Here is an 18,460-nt window from a genome sequence, read left to right as displayed (position 1 = left end):
CTGCAGGGCCCCGCCGAGGAGGGGCTCGCCTTCCTCCTCCTCCTCCTCCGGGGGAGGCGGTGGCGGCGGCGGCGGCGACGCGGCGCCAGGGGTCGGCTCCGGGGGCACCGGGGGCTGCGCTGGCGCGGCCTCCGCGTCGCCCGGCGTCCCTTCGGCCTCGTCCTGCTCTCGGTCCTCCTCGGGACTGTCGGTGAAGGGGTTCTCACCCTGCAGGGAGCGCCCTTTAATTTCTTTTTCTTGTCTGATGGCTCTAGCTAAAACTTCCAGAACTATGTTAAATAGCAGTGGTGAGAGTGGGCATCCCTGCCTGGTGCCAGATCTCAGTGGAAATGCCTCCAACTTTTCCCCATTCAATAGGATGTTGGCCGTGGGTTTTTCATAGATTGCTTTGATTGTATTGAGGAATGTTCCTTCCATACGCATTTTGCTTAGAGTTTTCATCATGAAAGGGTGTTGAATTTTATCAAATGCTTTCTCTGAATCAATTGAGATAATCATATGGTTTTTCTTCTGCAGTCTGTTAATGTGCTGAATCACATTGATTGATTTGCGAATGTTGAACCATCCCTGCATAGCAGGGATGAATCCCACTTGGTCTGGGTGGATGATTTTTCTGATGTGTTGTTGTATTCTATTGGTGAGAATTTTATTGAGGATTTTTGCGTCTATGTTCATCAGGGATATTGGTCTATAATTTTCTTTCAGTGCTGCATCTTTCTCTGGTTTAGGGATTAAGGTGATGCTGGCTTCATAGAAAGAATTTGGGAGGATTCCATCTTTTTTGATTGTTCTGAATAGTTTGAGAAGAAATGGGATTAGTTCTTCTTTAAATGTCTGGTAGAATTCAGCAGTGAATCCATCTGGTCCTGGGCTTTTCTTTGTTGGGAGGGCCTTTATTACTGTTTCAATTTCTGTTTCAGTTATGGGTCTATTTAGTTTTCTATGTCTTCCTGGTTCAATTTAGGTAGGTTGCATGTGTCCAGGAATCAATCCATTTCTGATAGATTTTCCTGTTTGCTGGCATACAAGTCCTTGTAGTAATTTCTGAAGATTCTTTTTATTTCTGTGGTGTCTGTTGTTACATTTCCTTTTTCATCTCTGATTTTATTGATTTGGGTCTTTTCTCTTCTTTTTTTCGTTAGTTGGGCCAATGGGGTGTCAATTTTGTTTATTTTTTCAAAAACCCAGCTTCTCGCTTGGCTGATTTTTTGTAATGTGTTTTTGGATTCAATCCTGTTAATTTCTTCTCTGGTTTTAATTATTTCTCTTCTCTTACTAGATTTGGGTTTGGTTTGCTGCAGTTTTTCTAGGTCCTTGAGGTGCGCTGAAAGCTCATTTATTTGGTACCTTTCCAATTTCTTGATATAGGCACCTATTGCTATAAATTTGCCTCTCAATACTGCTTTTGCTGTATCCCATAAGTTTTGATATGTTGTGCTGTTATCCTCATTTACTTCCAGAAAGTTTTTGATTTCTCTTTTGATTTCTTGAATGACCCATTGTTCATTCAGGAGCGTGTTGTTCAGTCTTCATGTGTTTGCATACTTTCTGGGGTTTCCTGAGTTGCTAATTTCCAGCTTCATTCCGCTGTGGTCTGAGAAGCTGCATGGTATGATTCTAATTCTTTTGAATTTGCTGAGACTTGCTTTATGGCCTAGTATGTGGTCAATCCTAGAGAAGGTTCCATGCACTGCTGAGAAGAATGTGAAGTCTGTAGATGTAGGATTGAAAGTTCTGTAGATATCTGTGAGATCCATTTGGGCAATAGTGTCAATTAAATCTGCTGTTTCCTTGTTGATCTTCTGTCCGGATGATCTATTTCTGAGAGTGGAGTATTGAAGTCCCCCAGTACTATTGTATTGGAATTAAATCTCCCTTTAAGTCCCTAAACAAATCTGTTAAATAGAATGGTGCCCTGTAATTAGGTGCATATACATTTATAATAGTTACATCTTCCTGTTGAATTGAACCCTTAATCATTATATAGTGTCCCTATTTGTCTCTCTTAGCAGTTTTTGTATTAAAGTTTATTTTGTCTGATATTAATATGGCTAAACCTGCTTTTTTTGGTTTCTGTTGGCATGGAATATCTTTTTCCAACCTTTCACTTTCAGTCTGCATGCCTCTTTGTTAGAGAGATGTGTTTCTTGTAGGCAACAAATAGTTGGGTTGTGTTCTTTGAGCCTATCAGCCTATGGTGTCTATTAACTGAAGAGTTAAGTCCATTAATGTTTAATGTGACTATTGATACGTAGTGACTGCCCTGACATTTTCCCGGAAATATTTTCTAGTATATGCTTTGAGCTTCCCATGCTCTTTTACTGGTAGGTTTTCTTCCTTTACCTTCTTTCATATTGATGGCCGTGTTTCTGTGTTTCTGAGTGTAGCACATCTTTAAGTATCTTTTGCAGGGCCGGACGAGTGGTGGCAAAGTCTTTCAATTTCTTTTTGCTATGAAAGGTCTTTATTTCACCTTCATTCACAAATGAGAGCTTAGCAGGATATAATATTCTGGGCTGGCAATTTTTATCTCTTAGCACCTGTGCTATGTCTCGCCATTCCCTCCTAGCCTGTAGTGTTTCTGATGAGAAGTCTGCTGTGAGTCTAATTGGAGATCCTCTGAGAGTAATTTGACGTTTCTCTCTTGCACATTTTAGGATCTTTTCTTTATGTTTCACTGTGGTAAGTTTAATTACCACGTGTTGTGGTGAGGATCTCTTTGGTCATGTTTACTAGGGGTTCTATGAGCTTCCTGTACTAGGATATCTCTGTCCTTCTCCAAACCTGGAAAGTTCTCTGCTAGTATCTCACTAAAAAGGCCTTCTAATCCTTTCGCTCTCTCCATGCCTTCAGGAACTCCTAGAACTCGAATGTTGGTTTTTTTAATAGTATCCTGTAGATTCCCAACAATATTTTTTAGGTTTCTAATTTCCTCTTCTTTTCTTTGGTTTGACTGTATGTTTTCCTGTGCTCTATCTTCTAAGTCCGATATTCTCTCTTCTGCTTCACCCATTCTGTTTTTAAGGCTCTCTAATGTGTTTGTCATTTGATCTATTGAGCTCTTCATTTCATTTTGATTTCTCTTCACTATCACACTTTCCTGTTCTACTAGTTTCTGCGTTTCAATTTGATTCTTCCTTAAAATTTCATTTTCATGAGAGAGATTTTCAATCCTGTCCAATAAGGACTTCTGTAGTTCAAGGATTTGCTTTTGAAAACTTCTAAATGTTCTTATCATAAATTTTTTGAAATCCGTATCTTGCATTTCTTCTATCTCATCATCTTCATAATCTTGGCTTTGGGTGTTTTGTTTATTTGGAGGCATCATAGTGTTATTGTTGATCTTGTTCCCTCGATTTCTGTGTTTATTGCTTGGCATAGTTAATTCTTCTTCCCTCACTGTGCGTTTGTTTTTGTTTTATTTTTTTTTTATTTTATACTATGTCTGTGTTAAGTGGACTGCCTGCTGTTGGAGGAGCCTTGGAGGCTTGAGATGGGTGTGGTCTGAGAGCTCTGCCTGGTTCTTCCTGGTTAAGGGTGTGCAAAGGTGACACCCTCAGGTTATGCGTGGTAAATCTCTATTTATTTATTTATTTATTTATTTTATTTAGGGGGTAAATAATACTGCATACAGGGCTGTGCAGAATTGATGGTAATTAGCTTCTGATCTCTGGCTTCTACCCAAAGAGTCTGTGCAGGCTCTGTTTCTCCTCTGGACTCCCACTGGGTTGCCTAGGCTACTGAATTGTAGTGACTCAGTTCCTTAGCTCTCCCCTGTTGTTATGTAAATCCAAACTCTTACAAACTCTTGCAAACTCTTGCAGGCCTTGCAGCCTTGCAGGCTTGCAGAGAGAGAAACCCCCCACCTTTTTTTCCTTCTCTCCTGGAGTCAGTCTAGTGCAATTTCCCGCTCCCCTCTAGATTCTGACTGCGGTTTCCCCGCCAATGTCTCGGGTTATTGAGCTCACCTCCCCTTCCAGCGCCGATGTGGTGACTCGGAGCCCTGGGCATCCCAACTCTCCCCGCTTGTGTCTGTGTGACATCCACTCCCCTTCCTGCACTGGCGCGCAGAGCCTGCTGCTCCCGCGGCTCAGCTTCCACACAGTGGGCGACCTTGTTCTCCAGTGGGCGACCTTGTTCTCCCAGTAGGTCCTCTGAATCACAGCCACTTGATCCAGAAGTTTCCTCTGCAATTTTTTCCTGATCCTTTTTCTGAGGCTACCGTAACTCCACTTTTATTAAACTAAATTTTCCCGGACAATTGGTGCACGCCCTCACTATTCTGCCATCTTGGCTCCGCCCCCATATTTATTCATAAATGAAAGCTTTGCAAGGTACAGTATTCTGGGTTGATAATTCTTTTTCTCTTATGACTTGGACTATGTCTCTCCCTTCCTCCTTGAAGAGGAGGAGAGGAGAAACTTGAAGAGTTTATGATGAGAAATCAGCTGTGAATCTAATTGGGGATCTTCTGAAAGTAATCTGGTGCTTCTATCATGCATATTTTAGAAACTTTTCTTTGTGTTTTCCTGTGTAAAGATTGACTGCAATATGTTGTACTAAAGATCTTTTCTGGTCATGTTGATTAGGAGTCCTATGTGCTTCCTGTACTTGGACTTTTCTCTCTTTCTCCAAATTGGGAAATTTTCCTGTAATTATTTCACTAAATAGGCCTTCTAACCTGTTCTCTCTTTACAGACCCTCAAGAACTCCCAAGAACTGTTTGTTCAGTCATTTGATAGTATCCCATAAATATCTACCACTGTTTAAAGTTTTCTAATTTCTTCTGTTTTTTTTTTTTTCTTTCTTTTGGTCTGATAAAATTTTCCCAAAGATTTAACTTGTAACTTGGATAACCTTTCTTCTGCCTCACCAAATCTGTTGTTGAGGCTTTCTGTGGAATTTTTAATTTGATCTACTGAATTCTTCATTTCAATTAGCCATTTGGATTTCTATTTAAATCCCAATTTCATGAGAAAAATTTCATTCATGTCTTGTATGGTTTTTAATAGTTAATGGATTTGAATCTGATTGCCTTTGAGTAACCGTATGATTAATCTTTTTTTTAATTTTTTTATTTTTTTTTGTTTTTTGACAGGCAGAGTGGACAGTGAGAGAGAGAGACAGAGAGAAAGGTCTTCCTTTGCCGTTGGTTCACCCTCCAATGGCCGCCGCGGCCGGCGCGCTGTGGCCGGCGCACCGCGCTGATCCAATGGCAGGAGCCAGGAGCCAGGTGCTTTTCCTGGTCTCCCATGGGGTGCAGGGCCCAAGCACCTGGGCCATCCTCCACTGCACTCCCTGGCCACAGCAGAGGGCTGGCCTGGAAGAGGGGCAACCGGGACAGAATCCGGCACCCCGACCGGGACTAGAACCCGGTGTGCTGGCGCCGCTAGGCAGAGGATTAGCCTAGTGAGCCACGGCGCCGGCCGTATGATTAATCTTTTAGATTCTTTTTCCAACATTCCATCAATCGCTTTATCTTCTAATTCTAATATTGAAATTTAGTGTGTTCCTTTTGGAGGCTTCATAATATCTTTTTATTCTTGTTTCTTGAATTTCTGCATTTATTTTTAGGTATTTGTGGAATTGCTTGTTTTTTTCCTCTGATGGCTTTTATATTTGAACTATGTCTATGTGACTTAGTGGAGTGTCTGCACTTTCAGTGAAATCCCAGAAGCATTTGTTGAGTGTGTCCAGCGAGTTCTGATCAGTGCTTCAGCATGGGATGAATTTACAGGGTAGCACCCAAGTTGAGTGTAGTAGATTTCTTCTTGTTAACAGAAGAGGGAACATGGTCACTTCTGGTGTGATCACATCTTTGCCTCCTATCCTCTAAGGTGAGCAGTGACTCTGCAGGTTTTAGCCCCCAGTTAGTTCACCACTCATATGTATCACTGCATGAACAGCACAAATGATCTGTGTATTCCTCACTCTGAGCACAGTCCCCATTACAATGACCCACCCGAGGCAAACAAGAAGCTCCAAGCATGTGAAGTTGCATCACGTGATTACCTAGAGAACCAGCTACACACTGCACACTCTTGTGTAGCCAACAAGTCCCCATAGTCTTGGCATATACAACTCGCATAGTAGCTGAGTCCTGCTCTGCCCTACCATCCTGTCTGGCCCACAGAGTGGCTGATGTTCCCTGAGTCAGCTCCAACAAGGTGGCTTGAGATTCAGAGCCTGTAGTATGTTGGGAAGCTGGGGGGACCTCACAGACCTACATGGGTGCCCAGCCCCTTTTCAATCCTACCAGCCAAATTAAAAGTCAGTGGGGACTGAAGATTTTTCTCTCAAGAAAATGGATCACATGCCTACACAAGAGACACTGGCCAATGTTGCCCTCTCTCAGCCACTGCCACCCGTACTGCAGCAAAATGGCATCCTTTCTCAGCCAATTGCTGAGCAGCTGCCATCCAAACCCAAAATGATACCTGCCCTCTCTCATCCAGGCAATGGGTGCCATTGTGGGGAGCATCCACTGAAAGAAGTATGCCTCTTTTACTTCCACTGGGTCTGTAGGTAACCACTTGGCCCTAGGGCTTCAGGCTGGACTCACATCATGCTCTTCATTTGACTATATCACCAAGGGTTGCTGCAGTCTGTCTCACCTCTGTCTCCAAGCTACTGCCCTCTCTGGCTCTCAGCTAATTTAGTTATGTGTTGTGTCTGTGTTCATGTTGCATGTCCACAGCTTCCAAACAGATCCACAGCTACTTTAGATATGTGTTGTGTCTGTGTTCATGTTGCACATCCACAGCTTCCACTTAGATCCACAGCATTCCTCTTCATTTTATAGAATTTCCAGTACAGTGCAGTTTTCTAATTTTCCCCAAAGAGTGGACTTTCTATACATTTTTTTACTATTTATCTCTAGCCTAGTACCATGCATTGTTCTCTATTTTACCATCTTGGAAACCCTCATTATCCTTTTTATAACTCTTTTTCATCTCTGGTTTTATTGATTTGGATCTTTCCCTCTTTTCTTATAGTTTAGTCAATTATTTATCAATTTTGCTCTTTAAAAAAGGCTATTTCACTGATCTTTTGTATCATTTTTTGTTTCAGTTATGTTTATTTCTTTCTCAATTTTTAATTATTTCTCTCTTCCTACTTATTTTGATTTTGGTTTCTTCTTATTTTTGTGTGAGCTGAAGATTCATTGATAGATAATTATTTCATGCTTTTCTAATTTCCTGATATAGGCATTAATTGCTTTAAAATTTAAAACTCCCTCTTAACACTGCTTTCCCTGTAACCTATAAGTTTTGACATGTTTAATTGTCATCTTCATTAATTTCTGGGAAGTTTTTCATTTCCCTTTGATGTCTTCACTGACCATTCTTCATTCAGGAGCATGCAGTTCAGTCTCCTAGTGTTTGTGTATTTTCTAGAGTTTCCTAAGTTGTTAATTCCACTGCGGTCAGAAAAGATACATGGTGTAATTTCCATATTTTTATAAAGTGCTGAGACTTGCTTTAGGGCCTGGCATATGATCTATCCTAGAGAAAGTTTCATTCTCTATGAAAAGAATGTGTATTCTGCAGTTTGGAATGAAATTTAATGTAAACAATATTTAGGTCCATTCAGTCCACAGTGTAATTTAGCTCTGTTGTTTCATCACTGATTTGCTGTCTAGTTGAAAGTGAGGTATTGAAGGTATCTGTTACTATTGTATTGAAACCTGTGTCCTCCTTTAGATCTATTTTGCTTTAAATAGCCAGGCACCCTGGCACTGGGTGCATTTATATTTATGATAGGCACACCTTTCCTTCTTTGTCTAACAGTTTTTCTCTTAAAGTCTATTTTGTCTGATATTAGGATGGCCACACCTGTTCATTTTTGCTTTCTGTTAACAGGGAATATCTTAATTTTCATGGTAGAGTTCCTTCATTTCCTTGGATAAATTCAAATTTGAGGTAGGCACTTGTCACAGAAGTTAAGATGACACTTGACACCTCTGCTAATATGTATCCTATATAGCACCCATATGTAGCAATATGTAGCACCCAAGTTGGGTGTAGTACATTTCTTCTTGTTAACAGAAGAGGGAACACAAGTACTTGAACCCCTGTCACCCAGATTGTGTTCCAGGCTCCTGGACCTCCCCAGGTTATTGTTGGCATTTGCATGGGAATATATGGATAAAATCTGTGTGTGTGTGTATCTTCCCTGGAAATAAAAATGAATAAATAATTTAAAAATTTATTCTTTTTTTAACATTTATTTAATGAAGATAAATTTCCAAAGTACAGCTTATGAAGTACAATGGCTTCCCCCCCATACTTTCCCTCCCAACCGAAACCCTCCCCTTTCCCGCTCCCTCTCCCTTTCCATTCACATCAAGATTCATTTTCAATTCTCTTTATATACAGAAGATCAGCTTAGTATATATTGAGTAAATATTTCAACAGTTTGCACCCACATAGAAACACAAAGTGAAAAATACTGTTTGAGTACTAGTTATAGCATTAATTCACAATGTACAGCACATTAAGGACAGAGATCCTACATGAGGAGTAAGTGCACAGTGACTCCTGTTGTTGACTTAACAAATTGACACTCTTGTTTATGGCATCAGTAATCACCCTAGGATCTTGTCATGAGATGCCAAGAATATGAAAGACTTTTAGTTCACCAACTCCAATCATATTTAGACAAGGTCACAGTCAAAGTGGAAATTCTCTCCTCCCTTCAGAGAAAGGTACCTCCTTCTTTGATGACCTGTTCCTTCCACTGGGATCTCAAGCACAGAGATCCTACATTTAGGTCATTTTTTGTTTTTTGGACAGAGTGTCCTGGCTTTCCATGCCTGAAATACTCTCATGGGCTTTTCAGCCGGATCTCAATGACTTAAGGGCTGATTCTGAAGCCAGAGTGCTGTTTAGGACATCTGCCATTCTATGAGTCTGCTGTGCATTCCGCTTCCCATGTTGGATCATTCTCTCCCATTTTTATTCTATCGATTAGTATTATTCAGACACTAGTCTTGTTTATGCGATCCCTTTGACTCTTAATCCTATCATTATGATCAGTTGTGAACAGAAATTGATCACTTGGACTAGTGAAATGGCATTCGTACATGCCACCTTGATGGGACTGAATTGGAATCCCCTGGTATGTTTTCAACTCTACCGTTTGGGTCAAGTTAGCTTGAACATGTCCCAAACTGTACATCTCTTGACCCTCTCTCATTCCCACTCTTATATATAACAGGGATCACTTTTCAGTTAAGTTTCAACACTTAAGAATAACTGTGTATTAATTACCAAATTCAACCAAAAGTATTAAGTAGAACAAACAAAAAAATACTAGAAGGGATAAAGTATTAAGTTGTTCATCAACAGTAAGGGCAAGGGCTGATCAAGTCACCATTTCTCATAGTGTCCATTTCACTTCAACAGGTTTCCTTTTTGGTGCTCAGTTAGTTGTCACCAGTCAGGGAGAACATATGATATTTGTCCGTTTGGGACTGGCTTATTTCACTCAGCATGTGTTCCAGATTCCTCCATTTTGCTGCAAATGTTCAGATTTCATTTTTTTTTATTGCGGATAGTATTCTATTCAGTACATGTCCCATAGTTTCTTTATCCGGTCTACTGTTGATGGGCATTTGGGTTGAATCCAGGTCTTAGCTATTGTGAATTGAGCTACAATAAACATTAAGGTGCAGACAGCTCATTTATTTGCAAATTTAATTTCCTTTGGGTAAATTCCAAGTAGTGGGATTGCTGGGTTGTATGGTAGGGTTATATTCAGGTTTCTGAGGAATAACCAGACTGACTTCCATAGTGGCTTTACCAATTTGCATTCCCACCAACAGTGGGTTAGTGTCCCGTTTTCCCAACATCCTCACCAGCATCTGTTGTTGGTAGATTTCTGTATGTGAGCCATTCTCACCGGGGTGAGGTGAAACCTCATTGTGGTTTTGATTTGATTTCCATGATGACTAGTGATCTTGAACATTTTTTCAAGTCTCTGTTGGCCATTTGGATTTCCTCTTTTGAAAAATGTCTATTAAGGTCCTTGGCCCATCTCTTAAATGGGTTGTTTATTTTGATGTTGTGGAGTTTCTGGATATCCTTGTATACTCTGGTTAATAACCCTTTATCTGTAGCATAGATTGCAAATATTTTCCCAGTCTTTGGTTGCGTCTTCATCACTTTCCTGACTGTTTCTTTTGAAGTACAGAAACTTCTCAATTTGATGATCCCAAATGTTAATTTTGGCTTTGACTGCCTGTGCTTCTGAGGTCTTTTCCAAGAAGTCATTGTCAGTACCTCTGTCTTTCAGAGTTTCTCAGGTGTTCCCTAATAATTTGATGGTGTCAGGTCGTAGATTTAGGTCTTTAATCCATGTTGAGTGGATTTTTATATAAGGTGAAAGGAATAGGTCTTGATTCATGCTTCTGCTTGTGTAATCTGATTTTCCCAGCACCATTTATTGAATAGACAGTTCTTACTCCAGGGATTGGTTTTGGATCCTTGCTCAAATATAAGTTGGCTGTAGATGTTTGGATTGATTTCTGGTGTTTCTATTCTGTTCCATTGGTCTATTCATCTGTTTCTGTATCAGTACCATGCTGTTTTGATTACAACTTCCCTGTAGTATGTCCTGAAATCTGGTATTGTGATGCCTCCGACTTTTTTTTTTTTGTTGTACAAGATTGCTTTAGCTATTTGAAGTCTCCTGTGTCTCCATAGGCATTTCAGCATCATTTTTTCCCGATCTGAGAAGAAAGTCTTCAGTATCTTGATTGGTGTTGCATTGAATGTATAAATTGCTTTTGGGAGAATGGACATTTTGATGGTATTGATTCTTCTGATCCATGAGCATGGAAGATTTTTCCATTTCTTGGTATCCTCTTCTATTTCTCTCTTTAACGTTTTGAAATTTTCATTGTAGAGATCTTTAATGGCATTGCTTAAGTTTATTCCAAGGTATTTGAGTTTTTTTGTAGCTATTGTGAATGGGATTGATCTTAGAAGTTCTTCCTCAGCCGTGGCATTGCCTGTGTACATGTAGGCTGTTGATTTTTGTGCATTGATATTATATCCTGCTACTTTGCAAAACTCTTCTATGAGTTCCAATAGTCTCTTAGTACAGTACTTTGGGTCCCCTAAAGAATCATATCATCTGCAAAGAGGGAAGTTTGAGTTCTTCTTTCCCAATTTGTATCCCTTTAATTTCTTTTTCTTCCCTAATAGCTCTGGTGAAAACTTCCAGAACTATATTGCATAGCAGTGGTAAGAGTGGGCATCCCTGTCTGGTACCAGATCTCAGTGGAAATTCTTACAACTTTTCCCCATTCAATAGGACGTTGGCCGTGGGTTTTTCATAGATTGCTTTGATTGTATTGAGCAACATTCCTTCTATACCCAATTTGCTTAGAGTTTTCATCATGAACGGGTGTTGTATTTTATCAAATGCCTTCTCAGCATCTATTGAAATAATCATATTGTTTTTCTTCTGCAGTCTGTTAATGTGGTGTATCACATTGATTGTTTTGCACACATTGAACCATCCTTGCATACCAGGGATAAATCCCACTTGGTCTGGGTGGATGATCTTTCTGATGTGTTGCTGCATTCTATTGGTCAGAATTTTATTGAGGATTTTTGCATCTATGTTCATCAAGGATATTGGTCTGTAATTCTCTTTCAATGCTACATCTTTTTCCGGCTTAGGAATTAAGGTGATGCTGGCTTCATTGAAAGACTTTGGGAGGATTCACTCTTTTTCCATTGTTCTGAATAGTTTGAGAAGAATTGAAGTCAGTTCTTCTTTAAATGTCTGGTAGAATTCAGCAGTGAATCCATCTGGTCCTGGGCTTTTCTTTGTTGGGAGGGCCTTTATTACTGTTTCAATTTCTGTCTCAGTTATGGGTCTGTTTAGGTTTTCGATGACTTCCTGGTTCAATTTAGGTAGGTTGCATGTGTCCAGGAATCTATCCATTTCTGATAGGTTTCCCTGTTTGCTGGCATACAAGTCCTTGTAGTAATTTCTGGTGATTCTTTTTATTTCTGTGGTATCTGTTGTTACGTTTCCTTTTCAATCTCTGATTTTATTGATTTGGGTCTTTTCTCTTCTTTTTTTAGTTAGTTGGGCCAATGGGGTGTCAATTTTGTTTATTTTTTCAAAAAACCAGCTCCTCGTTTGGCTGATTTTTTGTAATGTTTTTTTTTTTTATTCAATCCTGTTGATTTCTTCTCTGATTTTAATTATTTCTCTTCTCCTACTAGATTTCGGTCTGGTTTGCTGCAGATTTTCTAGATCCTTGAGATGAATTGAAAGCTGATTTTTTTGGTGTCTTTCCAATTTCTTGATGTAGGCACCTATTGCTATAAACTTTCCTCTTAACACTGCTTTTGCTATATCCCATAAGTTTTGGTATGTTGTGCTGTTTTCCTCATTTACTTCTAGAAATTTTTTGATTTCTCTTTTGATTTCTTCTATGACCCATTGTTCATTCGGGAGCGTGTTGTTCAATCTCCTTGTGTTTGCATATGCTCTAGGGATTCCTGAGTTGCTAATTTCCAACTTCATTCCACTATGGTCTGAGAAGGTTCATTGTATTATTCTTTTTTAAACTTTTATTTAATGAATATAAATTTCCACAGTATGGCTTATGGATTACAATTATTTCCCCCCATAACGTCCCTCCCACCCGCAACCCTCCCCTTTCCCATTCACTCTCCCCTTCCATTCACATGAGGATTCATTTTCAATTCTCTTTATATACAGAAGATCAGTTTAGCATACAATAAGTAAAGTTTCAACAGTTTGCTCCCACACAGAAACATAAAGTGAAAAATAATAGATGATTTTTTAAATGATGATGAAATCAGATCAGACCTATTGTCGTGTTTAATCGCAGCGAGAGTCAAGTTGGGAATTGCTAATTTCTTCTTTTTTTTTTTACCAGAAGATCATTTTAGTATACATTAAGTAAAGATTTCAACAGTTTGCACCCCCATAGAAACACAAAGTGAAATAAGTGAAATATACTGTTTGAGTACTCGTTATAGCATTAAGCCTCAATGTACAGCACATTAAGGACAGAGATCCTACATGAGGAGTAAGTGCACAGTGACTCCTGTTGTTGACTTTACAAATTGACACTCCTGTTTATGCCATCAGTAATCTCCCTATGCACCAGTCATGAGTTTCCAAGGCTATGGAAGCCCCTTGAGTTCTCCGACTCTTATCTTGTTTAGACAAGGTCGTAGTCAAAGTGTAGGTTCTCTCCTTCCTTCAGAGAAAGGCCTCTCCTTCTTTGAAGACCTGTTCTTTCCACTGGGATCTCACTCGCAGAGATCTTTCATTTAGGTTTTGTTTTTTGTTTTGTTTTTTTTTTTTTTCTTTCTTTCTGCCAGAGTGTCTTGGCTTTCCATGCCTGAAATACTCTCATGGGCTTTTCAGCCAGATCGGAATGCCTTTATGGCTGATTCTGAGGCTAGAGTACTGTTAAGGACATCTACCAATCTATGAGTCTGCTGAGTATCTCGCTTCCCATGTTGGATCACTCTCCCCTTTATTTACTCTATCGGTTAGTATTAGCAGGTACTAGACTTGTTTATGTGATCCCTTTGACTCTTAGTCCTTTCATTATGATCAATTGTGAACTGAAATTGATCACTTGGACTAGTGAGATGGCATTGGTACTTGCCACCCTGATGGGATTGAATTAGAGTCCCCTGGAATGTTTCTAACTCTACCATTTGGGGCAAGTCAGCTTGAGCATGTCCCAAATTTTACATCTCTTCCCTCTCTTATTCCCACTCTTATGTTTAACAGGGATCACATTTCAGTTAAATTTCAACACTTAAGAATAACTGTGTATTAATTACAGAATTAAACCAGTCATATTAAGTAGAACAGACAAAAAAAAAACTACTAAGAGGGATGATGTATTAAGTTGTCCATTAACAGTCAGGGCTATGCTGATCAAGTCACCGTTTCTCATAGTGTCCATTTCACTTCAACAGGTTTCCTTTTTGGTGTTCAGTCAGTTGTCACCAATCAGGGAGAACATATGGTATTTGTCCCTTTGAGACTGGCTTATTTCACTCAGCATGATGTGTTCCAGATTCCTCCATTTGGTTGCAAATGACTGGATTTCGTTGTTTCTTACTGCGGTATAGTGTTCTAAAGAGTACATATCCCATAATTTCTTTATCCAGTCTACCGTTGATGGGAATTTAGGTTGGTTCCAGGTCTTGGCTATTGTGAATTGTGCTGCAATAAACATTTTTTGCTTGCCAATTTCATTTTCTTTGGGTAAATTCCAAGGAGTGTGATGGCTGGTTCGAACGGTAGGGTTATATTCAGGTTTCTGAGGAATCTCCAGACTGACTTCCATAGTGGCTTGACCAGTTTGCATTCCCACCAACAGTGGGTTAGTGTCCCTTTTTCCCCACATCCTCGCCAGCATCTGTTGTTGGTAGATTTCTGTATGTGAGCCATTCTAACCGGGGTGAGGTGAAACCTCATTGTGGTTTTGATTTGCATTTCCCTGATTGCTAGTGACCTTGAACATTTTTTCATGTGCCTGTTGGCCATTTGGATTTCCTCTTTTGAAAAATGTCTATTGAGGTCCTTGGCCCATCTTAAGTGGGTTGTTGGTTTTGTTTTTGTGGAGTTTCTTGATCTCTTTGTAGATTCTGGTTATTAACCCTTTATCTGTTGCATAGTTTGCAAATATTTTTTCCCATTCTGTCAGTTGTCTCTTCACTCTCCTGACTGTTTCTTTTGCAGTACAGAAACTTCTCAATTTGATGCAATCCCAATAGTTGATTTTGGCTTTGACTGCCTGTGCCTCCCAGGTCTTTTCCAGAAATTCTTTGCCTGTGCCAATATCTTGAAGGGTTTCTCCAAAGTTCTCTAGTAACTTGATGGTGTCAGGTCGTAGATTTAGGTCTTTAATCCATGTTGAGTGGATTTTTGTGTAAGGTGTAAGGTAGGGGTCTTGCTTCATGCTTCTGCACGTGGAAATCCAATTTTCCCAGCACCATTTATTGAATAGACTGTCCTTGCTCCAGGAATTGGTTTTAGATCCTTGACCAAATATGAGTTGGCTGTAGATGTTTGGGTTGATTTCTGGTGTTTCAATTCTGTTCCATTGGTCTGTCCATCTGTTTCTGTACCAGTACCATGCTGTTTTGATTACAACTGCCCTGTAGTATGTCCTGAAATCTGGTATTGAGATGCCTCCGGCTTTGTTTTTGTTTTTACAAGATTGCTTTAGCTATTCGAGGTCTCTTGTGCCTCCATATGAATTTCTGCATCATTTTTTCTAGATCTGCGAAGAATGTCTTTGGTATCTTGATTGGTATTGCATTGAATCTATAAATTGCTTTTGGGAGAATGGAGATTTTGATGATATTGATTCTTCCAATCCATGAGCATGGAAGATTTTTCCATTTCTTGGTATCCTCTTCTATTTCTCTCTTTAAGGTTTTGAAATTTTCATCATAGAGATCTTTAACGTCCTTGGTTAAGTTTACTCCAAGGTATTCGATTGTTTTTGTAGCTATTGTGAATGGGATTGATCTTAGAAGTTCTTCCTCAGCCATGGCATGGTCTGTGTATACAAAGGCTGTTGATTTTTGTGCATTGATTTTATATCTTGCTACTTTGCCAAACTCTTCTATGGATTCCAATAGTCTCTTTTTTTTTTTTTTTTTTGACAGGCAGAGTGGACAGTGAGAGAGAGAGACAGAGAGAAAGGTCTTCCTTTGCCGTTGGTTCACCCTCCAATGGCCACCGCGGCCGGCGCGCTGCAGCCGGCGCACCGCGCTGATCCGATGGCAGGAGCCAGGAGCCAGGTGCTTTTCCTGGTCTCCCATGGGGTGCAGGGCCCAAGCACCTGGGCCATCCTCCACTGCATTCCCGGGCCACAGCAGAGAGCTGGCCTGGAAGAGGGGCAACCGGGACAGAATCCAGCGCCCCGACCGGGACTAGAACCCGGTGTGCTGGCGCCGCTAGGCGGAGGATTAGCCTAGTGAGCCGCGGCGCCGGCCTCCAATAGTCTCTTAGTAGAGTTCTTTGGGTCCCCTAAATAAAGAATCATATCATCTGCAAAGAGGGATAGTTTAAGTTCCTCCTTCCCAATTTGTAACCCTTTAATTTCTTTTTCTTCCCTAATAGCTCTGGCTAGAACATCCAGAACTATATTGCATAGCAGTGGTGAGAGTGGTCATCCCTGTCTGGTACCAGATCTCAGTGGAAATGCTTACAACTTTTCCCCATTCAATAGGATGCTGGCTGTGGGTTTTTCATAGATTGCTTTGATTGTATTGAGCAACATTCCTTCTATACCCAATTTGCTTACAGTTTTCATCATGAACGGGTGTTGTATTTTATCAAATGCTTTCTCGGCGTCTATTGACATAATCATATGGTTTTTCTTCTGCAGTCTGTTAATGTGGTGTATCACATTGATTGTCTTGCGTACATTAAACCATCCCTGCATACCGGGGATAAATTCCACTTGGTCTGGGTGGATGATTTTTCTGATGTGTTGTTGCATTCTATTGGCCAGAATTTTATTGAGGATTTTTGTGTCTCTGTTCATCAGGGATATTGGTCTGTAATTCTCTTTCAATGCTACATCTTTTTCCGGCTTAGGAATTAAGGTGATGATGTCTTCATAAAAAGAATTTGGTAGGACTCTCTCTTTTTCCATCGTTCTGAATAGTTTGAGAAGAATTGAAGTCAGTTCTTCTTTAAATGTCTGGTAGAATTCAGCAGTGAATCCATCTGGTCCTGGGCTTTTCTTTGTTGGGAGGGCCTTTATTACTGTTTCAATTTCTGTCTCAGTTATGGGTCTGTTTAGGTTTTCGATGTCTTCCTGGTTCAATTTAGGTAGGTTGCATGTGTCCAGGAATCTATCCATTTCTGATAGGTTTCCCTGTTTGCTGGCATACAAGTCCTTGTAGTAATTTCTGGTGATTCTTTTTATTTCTGTGGTATCTGTTGTTACGTTTCCTTTTCAATCTCTGATTTTATTGATTTGGGTCTTTTCTCTTCTTTTTTTAGTTAGTTGGGCCAATGGGGTGTCAATTTTGTTTATTTTTTCAAAAAACCAGCTCCTCGTTTGGCTGATTTTTGTAATGTTTTTCTTGATTCAATCCTGTTGATTTCTTCTCTGATTTTAATTATTTCTCTTCTCCTACTAGATTTGGGTCTGGTTTGCTGCAGATTTTCTAGATCCTTGAGGTGAATTGAAAGCTCATCTATTTGGTGCCTTTCCAATTTCTTGATGTACGCACCTATTGAGATAAACTTTCCTCTTAACACTGCTTTTGCTATATCCCATAAGTTTTGGTATGTTGTGCTGTTTTCCTCATTTACTTCCAGAAAGTTTTTGATTTGTCCTCTAATTTCTTCTATGACCCATTTTTCATTCAGGAGCATGTTGTTCAATCTCCATGTGTTTGCGTATGCTCTAGGGATTCCTGAGTTGCTAATTTCCAACTTCATTCCTTTATGGTCTGAGAAGCTGCATGGTATGATTCTAATTCTTTTGAATTTGCTGAGACTTGCTTTATGGCCTAGTATGTGGTCAATCCTAGAGAAGGTTCCATGTACTGCTGAGAAGAATGTAAAATCTTTAGCTGTAGGATTGAAAGTTCTGTATATATCTGTTAGATCCATTTGGGCTATAGCGTCGTTTAAATCTACTGTATCCTTGTTGATCTTCTGTCCTCTTGATCTATTTCTGAGAGTGGAGTATTGAAATCCCCCAGTACTATTGTATTGGGGTCTAAGTCTCCCTTTAAGTCCCTTAACAAATCTTTTAGATAAACCGGTGCCCTGTAGTTAGGTGCATATACATTGATAATTGTTATATCTTCCTGTTGAATTGATCCCTTAATCATTATATACTGTCCCTCTTTGTCACTCTTAACAGTTTTTGTGGTAAAGTTTATGTTGTCCGATATTAAGATGGCTACGCCCTCTCTTTTTTCATTTCTGTTGGCATGGTATATCTTTTTCCAGCCTTTCACTTTCAGTCTGTATGGATCTTTGTTGGAAAGATGCGTTTCTTCTAAGCAGCAAATAGATGGGTTTTGTTCCTTAACCCAATCAGCCAATCTGTGTCTTTTAACTGGACAGTTCAGGCCATTAACATTCAATGTGACTAATGATAAGTGGTAACTTTGACCTCCCATTTGCCAAAGATAAGTTCTAATATATGCTTTGAATTCCCTGTGATCTTTTGCTGTGAGCTTTCCTTCCTTTACCTTCTTTCATATTGATGACCATGTTTCTGTGTGTAACACATCTTTAAGCATCTTTTGCAGGGCTGAACGAGTGGCAACAAATTCTTTCAATTTCTGTTTGCTATGAAAAGTCTTTATTTCACCTTGATTCACAAATGAGAGCTTTGCAGGATATAATATTCTGGGCTGGCAGTTGTTCTCTCTTAGTACCTGGGCTATATCTCGCCATT

The sequence above is a fragment of the Oryctolagus cuniculus genome, chromosome 18 (genome assembly GCF_964237555.1).
Source record: "Oryctolagus cuniculus chromosome 18, mOryCun1.1, whole genome shotgun sequence".
In the NCBI taxonomy this organism is placed as follows: Eukaryota; Metazoa; Chordata; class Mammalia; order Lagomorpha; family Leporidae; genus Oryctolagus; species Oryctolagus cuniculus.
Note: the sequence above shows the minus strand (reverse complement) of the source record.